Below are 17,970 nucleotides of genomic sequence, written 5' to 3' on the forward strand. Positions count from 1 at the left end.
GAATTGCCTGGCCGATTCTTCTGGCTGCTGAATTATGTGGCTCAAGTCATCGGCATCTGGTGGTCGCACATAAATGCCCTGAAAGTTGTCGAGGAATGCGGCTTCCAGATCTTCCCAATAGCTAATGGACTTTGCTGGCAGGCTGTTAAGCCAATGCCGCGCTGGTCCTTTGAGCTTTAGTGGGAGGTATTTGATGGCGTGTAAGTCATCACCATGGGCCATATTGATATGGAGGAGGTAATCCTCGATCCATACCGCAGGATCTGTTGTGCCGTCGTATGATTCAATACGCTTTCCTTTTGATGTTGGAGCACCAAAGCCCAAGAACGAATCAACAAAGGAAGGAAATCCCCCAAAATATCATGAAAAAATCACCATTAATTTGCATTAGTTGACAGGTGGACAGTTGTCAGACCCAACCCAGCTGCATGCTGCGTCTTTGAGCACACCACGCTGTTTCATCATCTCTCTAACTTGGTGCACAGAGTCCCATTTTCCGGCGGCCGCGAGGGTGTTGGAGAAGGCCATGTAGGCGCCCGGTCTCCCGGCGCGGCTCAACTCAAATACCTCTCTTGACGCAACATTGGCAATGTCCACGTCGCCGTGCAGGGTGGCCGCCCCGAGGAGGGCCGCCCACACGTCAGAGTTTGGCCTCGCCGGTATCCCCCTGAAGAAATCGTATGCCTGGCGCACGCTGCCGAACCTGCCCAATAGGTCCACCATGCAAGCGTAGTGTTCCATCCGTGGTTTGAGCGAGCAGTCGTGCTCCATGCTCTGGAACACCTCCTGGCCTCAGGACAGCAGTCCGGCACGCGCGCACGCCGACAGGGTGCTCAAGAATGTGGCATGATTTGGCCTGACGCCCTACTGCTGCCCCCGCATCTCCTCCAACAGCAAGAGAGCCTCGTCTGAAAGGCCGTTCTTCCCATACCCGTCGATCATCGAAGTCCATGTGATGACGTTCCTCTCTGCCATCCTGTCAAACACCCTCCGCCCCTCCTCAACTCGGCCGCACTTGGAGTACATGTCGAGCAGCGCACTCCCCACCTTGATGTCAGAGATGACCTTGCTCTTGATGACCTAGCAGTGCACCTGCTCCCCGAGCTCCGGCGACGACAAGAGCGAGCACGCGCCAAGCACGCTCACGCATGTCGACACCGTCGGCCGGAACCTCGCTCGCTGCATCGCCTTGAACACCTCCAGCATTGCGTTGTACACCACGACGTCCTTGTCCTCCATCCCGTCGAATATGGCCTCGGCATCCCTGTACAGCCCTTGGTTCATGCAGCCGACGATCAGCGCCATCGAGCACACCATGCTCGGCTTAGGCACCATGTCGTACACCCGCCGAGCATAGCCCAGCGACGCGTTCTTCATGTAGGCGTCCACCAACGCCGCGACGAGGATGTCTAAGCCATCTCTAAAGCATAACCCCAAAACGATAGCGGTAAATCAGTAAGAGGCATCATAGATCGTACCATATCCAGTAAAGTATGATTACGATGTTTGGACACACCATTATATTGTGGTGTTCCCGGTGGCGTGAGTTGCGAAACTATTCCGCATTGTTTCAAATGAAGACCAAACTCGTAACTCAAATATTCTCGTCCACGATCAGATTGTAGAAACTTTATTTTCTTGTTACGATGATTTTCCACTTCACTCTGAAATTCTTTGAACTTTTGAAATGTTTTAGACTTATGTTTCATTAAGTAGATATACCCATATCTACTCAAATCATCTGTGAAGGTGAGAAAATAACGATATCCGTAGTGAGCTTCAATGTTCATTGGACCACATACATCAGTATGTATGATTTCCAATAACTCTGTTGCTCGCTCCATTGTTCTGGAGAACGGAGTTTTAGTCATCTTGCCCATGAGGTATGGTTCGCAAGTACCAAGCGATTCATAATCAACAGAAGTCCATCAGAATGGAGTTTCTTCATGCGCTTTACACCAATATGACCCAAACGGCAGTGCCACAAATAAGTTGCACTATCATTATCAACTCTGCATCTTTTGGCTTCAATACTATGAACATGTGTATCTCTACTATCAAGATTTAGTAAAAATAGACCACTCATCAAGGGTGCATGACCATAAAACATATTACTCATATAAATAGAACAACCATATTCTCTGATTTAAATGAATAACCGTCTCTCATCAAACAAGATCCAGATATAATGTTCATGCTCAACGCAGGCACCAAATAACAATTATTTAGGTCTAAAACTAATTCCGAAGGTAGATGTAGAGGTAGTGTGCCAACGGTGATCACATCGACTTTGGAACCATTTCCCACACGCATCGTCACCTCGTCCTTAGCCAATCTTGCTTAATCCATAGCCCCTATTTTGAGTTGCAAATGTTAGAAATTGAACCACTATCAAATACCCAGGCACTACTGCGAGCATTAGTAAGGTACGCATCAATAACATGTATATCAAATATACCTTTCATTTTGCCATCCTTCTTCTCCGCTAAATACTTGGGGCAGTTCCGCTTCCAGTGACCAGTCCCTTTGCAGTAGAAGCACTCAGTCTCAGGTTTAGGTCCAGACTTGGGTTTCTTCACTTGAGCAGCAACTGGCTTGCTGTTCTTCTTGAAGTTCCCCTTCTTCCCTTTACCCTTTTTCTTGAAACTGGTGGTCTTGTTGACCATCAACACTTGATGCTCCTTCTTGATTTCTACCTCCGCAGCCTTTAGCAATGCGAAGAGCTCAGGAATCGTCTTATCCATCCATTGCATATTATAGTTCATCACGAAGCTCTTGTAGCTTGGTGGCAGTGATTGAAGAACTCTATCAATGAAACTATCATCAGGAAGATTAACTCCCAACTGAGTCAAGTGGTTGTGGTACCCAGACATTCTGAGTATATGTTCACTGATAGAACTATTCTCCTCCATCTTGCAGCTGTAGAACTTATTGGAGACTTCATATCTCTCAATCCAGGCATTTGCTTGAAATATTAACTTCAACTCCTGGAACATCTCATATGCTCCATGATGTTCAAAACATCGTTGAAGTCCAGGTTCTAAGCCGTAAAGCATGGCACACTGAACTATCGAGTAGTCATCAGCTTTGCTCTGCCAGGTGTTCACAACATCTGGCGTTGCTCCTGTAGCGGGTTTGTCACCTAGCGGTGCTTCCGGGGCGTAATTCTTCTGTGCAGCAATGAGGATAATCCTCAAGTTACAGACCCGTCCGTGTAGTTGCTACCATCATCTTTCGACTTAGCTTTCTCTAGGAACGCATTAAAATTCAACGGAACAACAACACGGGCCGTTTATCTACAACAACATAGACATGCAAAATACTATCAGGTACTAAGTTCATGATAAATTAAAGTTCAATTAATCAAATTACTTAAGAACTCCCACTTAGATAGACATCCCTCTAATCATCTAAGTGATCACGTGATCCATATCAACTAAACCATGTCCGATCATCACGTGAGATGGAGTAGTTTTCAATGGTGAACATCACTATGTTGATCATATCTACTATATGATTCACGCTCGACCTTTCGGTCTCAGTGTTCCGAGGCCATATCTGCATATGCTAGGCTCATCAAGTTTAACCCGAGTATTCAGCGTGTGCAAAACTGGCTTGCACCCGTTGTATGTGAACGTAGAGCTTATCACACCCGATCATCACGTGGTGTCTCGGCACGATGAACTGTAGCAATGGTGCATACTCAAGGAGAACACTTATACCTTGAAATTTAGTGAGAGATCATCTTATAATGCTACCGCCGAACTAAGCAAAATAAGATGCATAAAGGATAAACATCACATGCAATCAATATAAGTGATATGATATGGCCATCATCATCTTGTGCCTTTGATCTCCATCTCCAAAGCATCGTCATGATCACCATCGTCACCGGCTTGACACCTTGATCTCCATCGAAGCATCGTTGTCGTCTCGCCAACTATTGCTTCTATGACTATTGCTACCGCTTAGTGATAAAGTAAAGCAATTACATGGCGATTGCATTTGATACAATAAAGCGACAACCATATGGCTCCTGCTAGTTGCCGATAACTGTGTTACAAAACATGATCATCTCATACAATAAAGTTTAGCATCATGTTTTGACCAAATCACATCACAATATGCCCTGCAAAAACAAGTTAGACGTCCTCTACTTTGTTGTTGCAAGTTTTACGTGGCTGCTACGGGCTGAGCAAGAACCGTTCTTACCTATGCATCAAAAACCACAATGCAGTATAGTGATTGCTTTTTGATCTTTAGAAAGAACCCTATTCATTGAATCTGATTCAACTAAAGTTGGAGAAACTGACACCCACCAGCCACCTGTGTGCGAAGCACGTTGGTAGAACCAGTCTTATGTAAGCGTAGCGTAATGTCGGTCTGGGACACTTCATCCAACAATACCGCTGAATCAATAATCGACTACTGACAGCGAGCAATATGTATATACCCACACCCACAAGTCCTTTGTATTCTACTCGTGCATATAACATCTACAGATAAGCCTGGCTCTGATACCACTATAGGGAACGCAGTAATTTCAAAAAAATTCCTACGCACACGCAAGACCATGGTGATGCATAGCAACGAGAGGGGAGAGTTTCGTCTACGTGCCCTCGTAGACCATAAGCGGAAGCGTTATGACAATGCGGTTGATGTAGTCATACGTCTTCATGATCGACCGATCCTAGTTCCACATGTATGACACCTCCGCGATCTGCACACGTTCAGCTCGGTGACGTCCCACGAACTCACGATCCAGCAGGGTGTCGAGCGAGAGCTTCGTCAGCACGACGGTGTGATGATGGTGATGATGATGCTACCGGAACAGGGCTTCGCCTAAGCACTGCTACGATATAACCGAGGTGGATTATGGTGGAGGGGGCACCACACATGGCTGGAAAACAATCAACTTGTGTGTTCTAGGGTGCCCCCTGCCCCCGTATATAAAGGAGCAAGGGAGAGGTCGGCCAGCCCTTGGGGCGCGCCAGGAGAGGAGTAGTCCTCCTCCTAGTAGGAGTAGGACTTCCCTTCCCTACTCCTACTAGGAGGGGGAAAGGAAGGAGGAGAGGGAGAAGGAAAGGGGGGCGCCCCCCCTTCCCTAGTCCAATTCGGACCAGAGGGGGAGGCGGCATGCGGCCTTCCCTCGCCGGCCCTCTCTCTCTCTCTCTCCACTAAGGCCCATGTGGCCCATTAGTTCTCCCGGGGGGTTCGGTAACCCTCCGGTACTCCGGTTTTCTCCGAAATCACCCAGAACACTTCCAGTGTCCGAATATAGCCGTCCAATATATCAATCTTTATGTCCATTTTCAGACTCCTCGTCATGTTCGTGATCACATCCGGGACTCTGAACTACCTTAGGTACATCAAAACACATAAACTCATAATACCGATCATCACCGAACGTTAAGCGGGCGGACCCTACGGGTTCGAGAACTATGTAGACATGACCGAGACACGTCTCCGGTCAATAACCAATAGCGGAACCTGGATGTCCATATTGGCTCCCACATATTCTACGAAGATCTTTATCGGTCAAACCGCATAACGATATACGTTGTTCCCTTTGTCATCGGTATGTTACTTGCCTAAGATTTGATCGTCTATATCTCAATACCTAGTTAAATCTCGTTACCGGAAAGTCTATTTACTCGCTTCGTAATGCATTATCCTGCAACTAACTCATTAGTCACATTGCTTGCAAGGCTTATATTGATGTGCATTACCGAGAGGGCCCACGGATACCTCTCCGACAATTGGAGTGACAAATCCTAATCTCGATCTATGCCAACTCAACAAACACCGTCGGAGACACCTGTAGAGCACTTTTATAATCACTTAGTTACGTTGTGATGTTTGGTAGCACACAAAGTGTTCCTCCGGTATTCAGGAGTTGCATGATCTCATAGTCATAGGAACATGTATAAGTTATGGAGAAAGATATAGCAACAAACTAAACAATTATCGTGCTAAGTTAACGGATGGGTCAAGTCAATCACATCATTTTCTAATGATGTGATCCCGTTAATCAAATGACAACTCATGTCTATGGTTAGGAAACATAACCATCATTGATTCAACGAGCTAGTCAAGTAGAGGCAAACTAGTGACACTCTGTTTGTCTATATATTCACACATGTACTAAGTTTCCGATTAATACAATTCTAGCATGAATAATAAACATTTATCATGATATAAGGAAATATAACTAACAACTTTATTATTGCCTCTAGGGCATATTTCCTTCACCCCTCCCCCCGGGCTAGTGCTCCTCATGAGTGTTGGTCCAACCTGTGAACCGCCGGTGACCGCCAGGGGCAACTCTGGATTGGCCTACCGGAAGTTTGGACAATCCGACCGTGGCCTGAGACGAGATACGCGTGGCTACTATCAGGGTGTCGGCACGTCGGGAGATCTTGTTGGACTAATTTTACCATTGTTGAAATATCTTGTGCACCGGGATTCCGAGTCTGATCGAAGGGTCCCGCGATTGAGGATTGTCTCCGCCGATCATGAGCTTGTCATGGGCTAAGTTGGAACACCCTTGTAGGGTTTAAACTTTCGAGAGTCGTGCCTGCGGTTATGTGGCAGATGGGAATTTATTAATATCCGGTTGTAGAGAACTTGACACTTGACTTAATTAGAAGACACCAACCGCGTGTGTACCCGTGATGGTCTCTTTTCGATGAGGTTCGGGAAGAGAACACGGTGGGGTTATGTTTGAATGTAAGTAGTTCAGGATCACTTCTTGATCACTTCTAGTTTACGAACGTTGCGTGGTTTCTCATCTTACTCTTGTACTCGTATGTTAGCCACCATACTTTGCTTAGTGCTTGCTGCAGCTCCTCCTCATAAACACATCCTACCCTTAAGCTTAAATAGTCTTGATCTCGCGGGTTTTGAGATTGTTGAGTCCTCCTGACTCATAGATACTACCAAAACAGTTGCAGGTGCCGATGATACCAATGCAGGTGACGCAACCGAGCTCAAGTGGGAGTTCGACGAGGACCTTGGCCGTTACTATGTTTCGTTTCCAGATGATCAGTAGTGGTGCCCAGTTAGGACGATCGTGATTTAGCATTTGGGGTTGTCTTCTTTTTATTTGGTTCTGTCCGTAGCCGGACTATGTGTGTACTCTGAATGATGTATGAATTATTTGATCATTGTGTGACATGGCGATTGTAAGCCAACTATTTATTTATCCTTATTCTTGTACATGGGATTGTGTGAAGATGACCCTTCTTACAACAAAACCAAAATGCGGTTATGCCTCTAAGTCGTGCCTCGGCACATGAGAGATATAGCCACATCTTGGGCGTTACACCAGACTAAGATCATAATTCATGAAAAAAAAATACTGGTGCGTAGTGCTACCTGCTGCCAATATCTTTAATCCTAGTCATCTGGCTAGCGGCCTCTAATTGTATTCTGAATTTCTGATGATCTAATCCGCCTGCCTCTAGTAATATCCGAACAGCAGACTGTAGAACAGTGGATAGCGCCATCGTCGTGGCGAGCTGCCACCCCGGCAATTTGCAAACGCCCTAACCGGGCAAGCAGGACGGACTCGGACGGAGGATGGCATGAGCGGCAGCCGGATGGCATGAGCGACGCGGTTCGGTGTACTTGGTTCATTGAATATATTTATACTAGATGATGCCCCGAGCGTTGCTGCGGGAATTTTGTATCTCACTATGTTAAGAAAATAAGTGTAAAACTATGGATTCATATAATATGATGGTATTGAAAGTTTTAGATACAAAATAAATGGCTGACGCTGCCCAACTCATACTTGCATAATCATATCACCATAATATATGTGTAATGATGAATAATCACCGAGCATAAGTCCTGAGGGAAATTGACTATAGCTAATCAAAATTTCTTTTAAATCACCCTATACTGCCAGCCATAATCTCCTTTTAACTTCTGATTAGTAATCTCCGTTTCACTTCTCATTAGTAAACGGCAAGCATGCTCTTATGAATTGCTCTGATGACTTGACATGTAAACCTGACAATATCAAGTATAAATATTAAATGAGTAATGTACTGGATTCTTGGTCCATTTAGTCCTGGGAAAAAAACTAAAATCATTGCCATTTCATGTCTAAATCCTCCAATATAACAATGAAGGGATGGTGCAAATCCAAAATCTCATGGTGAAATGTCTGAACAGAACCTGTTCAGAAACCACAACAGGATCTCTAACCTTATGAAATGTCAAATGCTCATGATTCCACATCAGCAACAAATTTTAGATCAAATCTTGCAATGACAGAGTAGAATAGCAAAACATGAATGGGGATCATAGGAATAGAAGAAGAAATTCATTAGGAAATAATGATATTGTCTATATTCTGATGGAAGGAATTGAGGAAAGAATGGACTCACTGAGGCATCAAGGCTATGGATCTAGACGCGACAAAAGCTAGCGACTGCTAATTCCCTCGTCAGGGCTAGATGCCTAGATAGAACTCACCTAACATCCCGGACTCAGATTAATGCTGTCGTTGGCATCCTCACAGCCTCGTCATCCTTGAAGACGTCTACATGGATTCATAGAAGGTGAACAATTGGTCCGGCAATAGGAGTGATGCACACCGAACGGGAGCGCCATCCCCATCATGGGCTGCACACAGCTGAACCGCCGCTGCCTGTTGTGCTGTGGTGAAGGTGAGCGGAGGACAGTCGAGATGCGCCGGTCACCACCACCGCGGGTAGTGTTCCTGACCTTCTGTCGAGTTGAGGCATCCAACATAGTATGAAGTGAAAGAGAGGTATAGATAGAAGGAAGGTGAGAAGAATCCTTGGCAATTTTTTAAGCGTATCGGTGGAGATTTATTCGTTGAGGGAGATGAAGGAACTTCTGGGATGAAAGGTCAGAAGATAACTCCCCGGGTACATTAGTCGGGATGAAAGGTCAAAGAACTTTCCTCATCCTCCCACTGTTAATACTTGTTGGAAATTGTGGGCTATGCATGCAGTCTACCCTCTAATTCCTTTGCCTTTTCCATAGTGCCGCTCACAATGCATCTTGAGGCTAGAGGGTAGGGACCTATTTATAGACTCCACTTCCAGGCGTTTTATTATTTCACCTGTTTCCGGAAAGATCCGTACGACTCCTGGGCAATGTTACCAACCACGATCAAACATGCCAGTTTTTCGAGTCTAAATATACTAGTCCCTAGCACACATGCGTGAGTCATGTGCCATGATTAGATTGTATATGTGAGATCAACTTTCAATCTTAATCATGTGGGTCAACAGGTTGCAGAGCCGGTCCTGCAAAAACAAACCCAGCTCTTCCACCCTGAGATGTCCCGGGAAAATATGTACGTACATATAAAATTCTAGTAGAGTCGATCCTTATTAATTCCTCTACTGTATTCCATCACGGTCATCCTCAGGATCTCGAGTATTACTTCCTCGAGTGAAACACTGCATCAGTTATTCCCCATCACAAATATTAATAATATGAATAATTCCACATTGAGTTAAATAAATAATAATAATAATATTGGATAAATGTTGAAAGCCACATAAAGATCCAACATCTCCCACTTGGCTGAAACAGAGTAATCATATATGAAGTTCCATGTGCAAACATGTTTTGAAAAGAATTCCTGACTGTAGTCAGTGAACCTGCACCACATTAGTATTATTATACAAATAAATAATATACAAATAAATAAAACATACGTACCTGAGTTTAATCATCCCACACCTCGTGTATACAATGGTAACTTCCTCAATTGTGTTTACTTTTAACCAGAAAACTCTGAAATAAGTGACAGGTTGCGATGCACATTCCACGATCATATATGATGTGTGAGATTCCCTTAGCAACACATATTTCCTTCCACCGCTTGAATGCGGCAATAAATTCCGGTAGCTAAGGATGATAGTATAACGAAGATACAAAAAATTCCAGTACCATTATTATCCCGTTTTCCATAGGAGTTCAATTCCTCGCTGAGTTTGGTTCCCTCTATCAAGGTAATTTAACAAGTTTGCAATTTTCCATAGAAATCGTTTCAAAATATTCTCTATGTAGTTCCACTCCCAAACAAAGGAAGCTTCAAACATTCCTTTCATACGAAAGTTAGAACATGATCAAGCTTTCACTTCCATCAATGTGAATTTGTAGATGACCGCCTTGATTCATTTAGAAAAACATATGACCTGCTTTCCATTGATGTGAAGCTTTATAAGACCATACATTAATATATTGGATTAGCAAACCATGTCTTTATTTCCTCTTACCCGAAATTCCATAGAAAGAACTTCCACAAAGTATATTTCCCTTTGTGTAAAGAATTGAATAACAAGAGTGACATTATAATTAATATTCTAGTGAGCCAACTTTTCTTATATAAAAAAACTCACATACAATGGGCTTGCGGTTGTTGGTAAGGTAATAAGTTCCCAAACTTTATTCTTCCTCATTGAGTTTATTCCTTCCCGCATTTCTTCCACCCATAGCTTGCATTGATGGAAAGGTAAAGCTTTCATAGGAGACTTCAATTATTCCTCGGAATTCAGAGTCACTTCCCCCAAAAACACGCCATCATTATCCAGACATGATATTCCAAGTTATTTCCTCCCACTTATCCTAAACATGTTAGTGTCAGGAGTTTCATTTGTAGTTTCCTTCAGGATCAAGAATAGTATGATTGCCAATAATTCCACCGTCATCCATATAAACATTATGCTCCCACTTTCCACCAGTTTTCCTTTTCCAGATCAAAGAAATACCCTTGATCCACTAGAATAAAAAATAACAAATTCCTGGTGTGTGCTTTGTATTAATTGGGAATTTCCTGCCAAGATAAAATACTTCTTTCCAGTCTACAAACCATACAACGAGGAAGTATATATATAAATAAATTCAATTCCTCCATCCAGGTGGAGTATATGGTATATTGCAACAGTGAATGAAGTTCCATGCTCATTACATATTCAGTTGATATATTTCTGAAGTGTACTTCCCCCACCAATCAGTTGTTAAAACTGTGAAATCCTTTAATCAACTGATTTCCCACTTCAGTAAACAATGTGACTTGCACAATAAAAATTTCGACTTGTATTTTGAAAGGTATACATATAATCATAGAAAGTGCAATTATCGATGAGTGAAATGAAATAAACAATCTAACCTCTAGTGGGAGTGTAAAAAAATATACCGTCAGTATATATAAAAGAATGATGTGAAGCTTCTTATCTCCTTCCACCTTAAGAAAAGGTGTGCAAGTTAAATACCCATTATATATGTGCTTCAGAAAACCAAATTCCTCCCACTAAAGTTTTGAATTCCGGAATTAGTAAGCCACTCGATTCGGTTCCATGATATGTGACCAAGTTGTCCATGAAAAAAATAATAAATTCCAAGCATGTGTTCCCATTATCATCAGCATTCCTTTCTATGGAGTTATCTTCCCCAGATAACAATTGGGTTTGCTAACTTCCAATGGACCATCAAGAAAGAATAGACGATTGTGTGAAATCCGGCAATGCACTAGTTTTATCATTGAATAGTATTTCCCCTCTTCCTTTTAAAGATAGTTTTTCATAAACAATGGGTTCCAATATAGAACCATAAATTAAATCCCTTCACATTGAAGTCACATACAAAGGGTCCATTAAGTGAGAGCAATTTTCCTTAATTTTCCACCGAGTGGTTCCCATCTTCCTCCATAAATAAGTAATTGTCATAATAGGCACTTTTTGTATTCCTTCTCCCTCGTGAACGGAGTTTGAGGGCATAATTTCCAATTCCAAGTATATGATATATTGATCTGCCTTATTAATTTTAGTATTTCCTTGGAATTGCTTGCATGCAAGTAGAGGATATATAACCAGAATGCACAACACGGCTATTTAAAAAAAAGTGGTAAATAAAAAAATTCCATTCATACAAATTAGACATACCTTCCTCTTTGCCAATAGCATTGATATATTATTATATCTTCCACTTTGAGGTGTAACTAGTAATATTTGGTCAGATCCTTCCCTCTGAGAGTTTCTATTTTCCTCCGTAGAGCAAATAATGTTCCATATTGCACAGTATCAAATGAAGTTAAACTGGAAAATCAATTATTTTGACCAATTTTGGCAGAGTTAGAAATAACCAATATAAGTCAGCAATTTGTATTCCCAAGAGATATCACACCGAAAAATAAAGAGAGTATTCCAGATTGCACCAATTTTCCATGCAATTTGTTCACTATGGTATGAACCTGACATAAGTATGCAAGCCATTTGACACCAATAATATATTTCCTTATCCTCAATGGCGGATTTCTGAATTTGGCCTTGTCCAGTTTGTTTCAATCAATAGTGTGATGGTTAATTTCCACGGAAAATACAATCATAATATTCCATCTTCCAAACTGTGATATTAAATTTATGGATTGTAAATACCTCAGCGAACGGAGGGAAAAGAGTTACCAATTGTATATTAGGCGAAGACAGATGCTGAAATTACGCCGATTAATTCCTTGTGATTTCCGCCCCAGATCAGGGTGCGCACAAGTTTTAAGACAAGAAATACCAGCCTTCCTCGTTATAATCTGATCCTTATAGACAAATAAAGTAGATATGGACTTCAGCATGTAGACGCGTATGTAAGAATAAATTCTTGCTGCTTGTGCAAGATAGACCAGTAGAACAAGTAGTACTGTATATATAAACAACAGCAACAAAGCTTCCTTGATCCGCAGTGGCGAGAGATTTCCTGCACCATCTTTGGTGCTCGTGTCCTTCCTAATCAATTTTGACTGGCCCACCTGCGTCTTGTCTCACCGGCTTCTTTGTTATGAACAGCAGCAGCAGGCGTGGGCAAGCCCTGCAGCAGCTAGCTCGCTCGGCAGAAGGCGTCGGTCCCGCGCGAGTTCGACGAACGACGAGGTGCAGCGAGAAAACCCCGATCCGACAAGGTCGACGCCTCGACTGCACGTCGGAGCTTAGATGGACCGATCTGTAGCAAGGTATCTCGAGGAAGCGCAGAACAGATCAATCTAGTTTGCTTCCCGATTCCTGATGCAAACATGGACGTACTACAAGTAACAGCAGCTCACGGTGACTTGATTCGTAGGCTTGCTCGTTCAGCATGGCAGATAAAAGACAGTTATAGAAGAGATTTCCTGCACCTGGCGGAGCCACAAGGTCCTAGATCTTCGCTCGCTCGGCCAGCCTCGCCTTGTGTTCGTTATGGACTTATGCGCCATGCCTGCTGCAAGCCCCAGCTGGGTCTCCGTCTCGCTCAGCCGTGCAGAGGCTGCAGAGCAACAACAAAACAGCAGCTGCTGTCCCGATCAATCGATCCACCACCGCCGGTACGTGCTGCTGCACGTGCGTGTGCTCCTGCGTGTGGCGAGAGGACGCCGGTTTCCGCGAGGATAAACTCATCGTGATGGAGGGGGCACCAGGGCAGGATGGTCCAGGCCTCTCCAGGGCAGTGTGAGGTCGACGGAGTCCCTGCAAACGACAAAGTCGATGGGTCGACAGCACACCAGACGGCGACGGATCGTGGCATGGGGGCGGTGTAATTGGCTGTTGGAATTCGTCCAGAGGATTGATCACATCACAGCACGACAAACACGCGCACAAAAACTTTTATAGCCAAGGGCCCTTGTCGTGCCCTTCTTTTATCTTTATTTCTTTTTCTCTCCACGGTACAAATCTTGCAGCCCTGGCTATGTATATATATATACACGGCCAATGCTAAGACACCAAGCCGACTAAGACACAATCCTAAACCTATACGTACAAGCTTGATAGAAACCTGACCGGACTAGACCTATCTAGCTCTACACGATCGGATACAAACATGCACATATATGCCTTCTACTACTGCTTTGGTTAGTTGCCAAAGAACTAAGCCACGTGGCATGCAAGGATACTACTTTTCAAACCTAACAATCAAGATTATATCTAACAATCTCTTCCTAATCTTGATACTATGTCTCTGTGCTTCTCCGGTCTTGACTCGTTGATGATTCATCCCTTGTCGATTCATCCGCTCGCACCACGACAAGTTAAATTGATAGACTTCATTGACTGTAACAATCTCTCCCCAATTTCAACTTAGCGAATTTACGGACCACCTCAAATATGCCTTGAACTACCCAGCCTCGCTAGTAATCTGTGGAAAAACATCACCTGGTGGACTTCACCATCCACCCTAGCAAGATACATGTCGACTCCTTGTGGATCACACCACCCTGTGGACTACACCGCCCACTCCAGCCTCATGTAGAGACATGGCCTCATTGAAGAGACTCACCTTCACTGGTTTACCGCCCCCACATATTTGAACTTGATTCTCTCGTCGAGACACATAGACGACCTGGATGCGCTTCATCTTCAACGCCTCCTCACTGAGACGAGCACTTGGACATGACGACGCTGAGGACTGACCGGCCAACCGACCGATCGACCGAGACGTGCTGACTCACACGACTCCTTGACTCATCAAACTCTCGCGGACGACGATCTTGACGACTTTCCGGCACCGCATCACCGCACCACCGCCGCCGTCAACGATCTCCATCCGCCGCGTTGCCGATGACAGACCGCCGTCTCCCTCCTTGTCGCTCCATTGAACGACCATCACATAGTCCTCCTCGTCGCTGCAGCACCCAGCGACAACATCGCCCGCTGCTCCTCGTTGCTGCACCACCCAGCGACCATATCGCCCGCCCCGAGGCGCTAGCAGATCGCCACCCCGGGACAAGCGCGGCTTCAAATCGACCTAACTCTTATACCAACTGTTGGAATTCGTCCAGAGGATCGATCACATCACAGTACGACGAACACGCGCACAAAAACTTTTATAGCCAAGGGCCCTTGTTGTGCCCTTCTTTTATCTTTATTTCTTTTCCTCTCCACGGTACAAATCTTGCAGCCCTGGCTATGTATATATATATACACGGCCAATGCTAAGACACCAAGCCGACTAAGACACAATCCTAAACCTATACGTACAAGCTTGCTAGAAACCTGACCGGACTAGACCTATCTAGCTCTACACGACCGGATACAAACATGCACATATATGCCTCCTACTACTGCTTGGACTCTCCTACTAGTACACGTGCATGACTTTGGTTAGTTGCCAAAGAACTAAGCCACGTGGCATGCAAGGATACTACTTTTCAAACCTAATAATCAAGATTATATCTAACAGGGTCGTCGGGTCGCCGCAGGCGGACTCTATCCGGAGATGCAGTGTGCTTCTGTCTTGTTCCTCGATCAAACGAGCGTAGGTGGAGTTCGTTATGGCGTCGGAGGCCACCAGCGGTAGAGGCAGAGTATGCAGCGGATTCCATCATTCATGATTAGACCGTGACGGAACCTTTGCTCTAATACCAATGTTGGAAATTATGGGCTATGCATGCGGTCTATCCTTTAATTCCTCTGTCTTTTAAGTGGTGCCGCTCACAATGCATCTTGAGGCTAGAGGGGAGAGATCTATTTATAGACTCCACTTACAGGCGTTTTATTATTTTACCTGTTTCCGGAAAGATCCGTACGACTCCTGCGCAATGTTACCAACCACGATCAAACATGCCAGTTTTCCAAGTCTAAATATACTAGTCCCTAGCACATATGTGTGAGTCATGTGCCATGATTAGATTGTATATGTGAGATCAACTTTCAATCTTAATCATATGGGTCAACAGGCTGTAGAGCCGGTCCTGCAAAAACAAACCCAGCTCTTCCACCCTGTGATGTCCCGGGAAGATACGTACATACATATAAAATTCTAGTAGAGTCGACCCTAATTAATTCCTCTACTGTATTCTATCACAGTCGTCCTTGACACCTCGAGTATTACTTCCTCGAGTGAAACACCGCATCAGTTATTCCCCATCACAAATATTAATAATATGAATAATTCCACATTGAGTTAAATAAATAATAATAATATTGAATAAATGTTGAAAGCCACATAAAGATCCAACAATATCCCATCATAATTACTTCTGGCATGCTGGTTTATTCCACAATTGGTTTATTCCACAATGTACAGACGCCTTAGAAGCTGAATGTGTTGCTGCTCGGGAGGGCCTAATGCTGGCACTATAGCTTACACAATTACCGCTAATTATTCAATTTGATTGTGCGTCTTTGGTGAAGAAGCTGAATTGCGAGGTGATGGATAGATCATCACTAGTGCAGAACCGGGCAATAGCACCGGTTCGTAAGGCCCTTTAGTGCCGGTTTCGTAACCGGCGCTAAAGTGTAGGCACTAAAGCCCCCCCTTAGTACCGGTTCAGCACGAACCGGTGCTAAAGGGCAACCACGTGGCACGAGTCAGCTTCGAGGGCAGGGAGCCCTTTAGTACCGGTTGGTGTCACCAACCGGTATTAAAAGGTTTGGTGGTTTGGGGTTTATGATTTCTTTTTCATTTAATTTTGTGTTTTCCATTTAATTATTTTTCATTTGCTGGTATTTTACGATACTACATATTGTACACGTTATGCATATATATATATATAAATAGAATTTCTAGTAGAACCGATCATAATATATATATATATATATATATATATATATATATATATATAATTTCTCCTAATTTGTGCCTTCGGAGCCAGTGGCATTAGCCTAGCTAATTGGTGCCTTCGGAGCACGATAACAATTGGAAGTGGTTCATGGGGGCGTTAGCGGGTAATAGTATTCTCCTTTGGGATCTATGACCTGGTCCAGTAAAAATCTCGCTATTTCCTCTTGAATTGCTTCTATGCGGTCCTGTGCTAGGAGCTTGTCCCGCACCTCTTTGAACTGTTAAGAAGGAGATCAATATGCATGTGTATTAGTTGTGTGACTAGATATCGATAATGGTGTAAAAATTGTAAATAGTGTTCTGACAATCGATATCGTACCCGCTCCTGTCTTTTAGATTTGCTCCTTTCGGACGCCATCATGCGAATGTTCTCGCAAACGTAGTATGCACATAGATCATTCCCCGGCGCCTGCTTCAGGGCCTTTACGAGAATGGAATTTGATCAGATAATAATTAATCAAGCATGATAATTAAAGAGATGGCAGCTAGCTAGTACTACTTAATTACTTACCTTGGGTCGATACCATTTTAGATTTTGTTTCCATGGGCCTGGAGTGGCCCTGATGAACTTTGCCCAAGCCCTGCCCGCCGACAAAGAAAATGAATAAATGGGTTATTAAATAGTTGTTATCAGGAAATGACGAACTAATTAAATAGGCCGAGATATAGTTAATAATGATTGAAATTACCTGTTGACTATCCCTTTCACGATGGTGTAATCACTTGCTTTCTTAAGTAGTGAGTCTAGTACTTCAACTGTTTCTTCATCAACTTTAATCATTAACAAGATCTAGTGAAATCTGCACGCACACACGTTTGCGTGTCTTAATTAAGCGGGCATATGTAAGCAAAAACATGTAGCTAGCTAGTAGGGAAAAACAGAATTTGTAGTACAAGACAGTGTGACTCACTGGAAGTTGTAAGGAAGTAGTATATCTTCATTGTATTTGAGTTCCTTGAAGAACTATAGCATGCTTTCCTCTACACTTTTTTCGTGATATGGATCTATTTTCCATGTGTATTCATTAATGGTATTTGGGTCAACGAACTCAATGCCATAGCGTCCACCTTTTTTCATTTCATAAATCTTCATCCTGCATAATACCACAGAAAAGAATATAGTGAGGATAATTACAGGTAATGATTGATCAAAATGATCACTACAACTAGTTTGAGACTTAAATTACAGAAAGAAATCACTTACAGACAATAGCAACTGACGATAGATTTGTCGAGTGCGTCTTGATTGTATAGTTGAAATAGTTCAGAATACTCAACGGTCACAGCTTTCTCATGGTAGTAATGATCCTTGTTGACATTCACCATGAGGGACTCTTGATTGGAAATCTTGGTAATGTCCATGTACCATTGATGCAATTCATACATTCTCGTTGG

The 17,970-nt window shown here is 43.5% G+C and overlaps 1 pseudogene; it reads right to left on the reverse strand.

The window, feature by feature from the left end:
* Nucleotides 1-330: 330 nt before the first annotated feature.
* LOC125516381 (pentatricopeptide repeat-containing protein At1g28690, mitochondrial pseudogene) lies at nucleotides 331-7,508 on the reverse strand (annotated as a pseudogene).
* Between the last annotated feature and the right edge of the window lie 10,462 nt (nucleotides 7,509-17,970).

Source organism: Triticum urartu, chromosome 6A (genome assembly GCF_056163025.1).
Source record: "Triticum urartu cultivar PI428250 chromosome 6A, HENAU_Tu73, whole genome shotgun sequence".
NCBI classification, from domain to species: domain Eukaryota; kingdom Viridiplantae; phylum Streptophyta; class Magnoliopsida; order Poales; family Poaceae; genus Triticum; species Triticum urartu.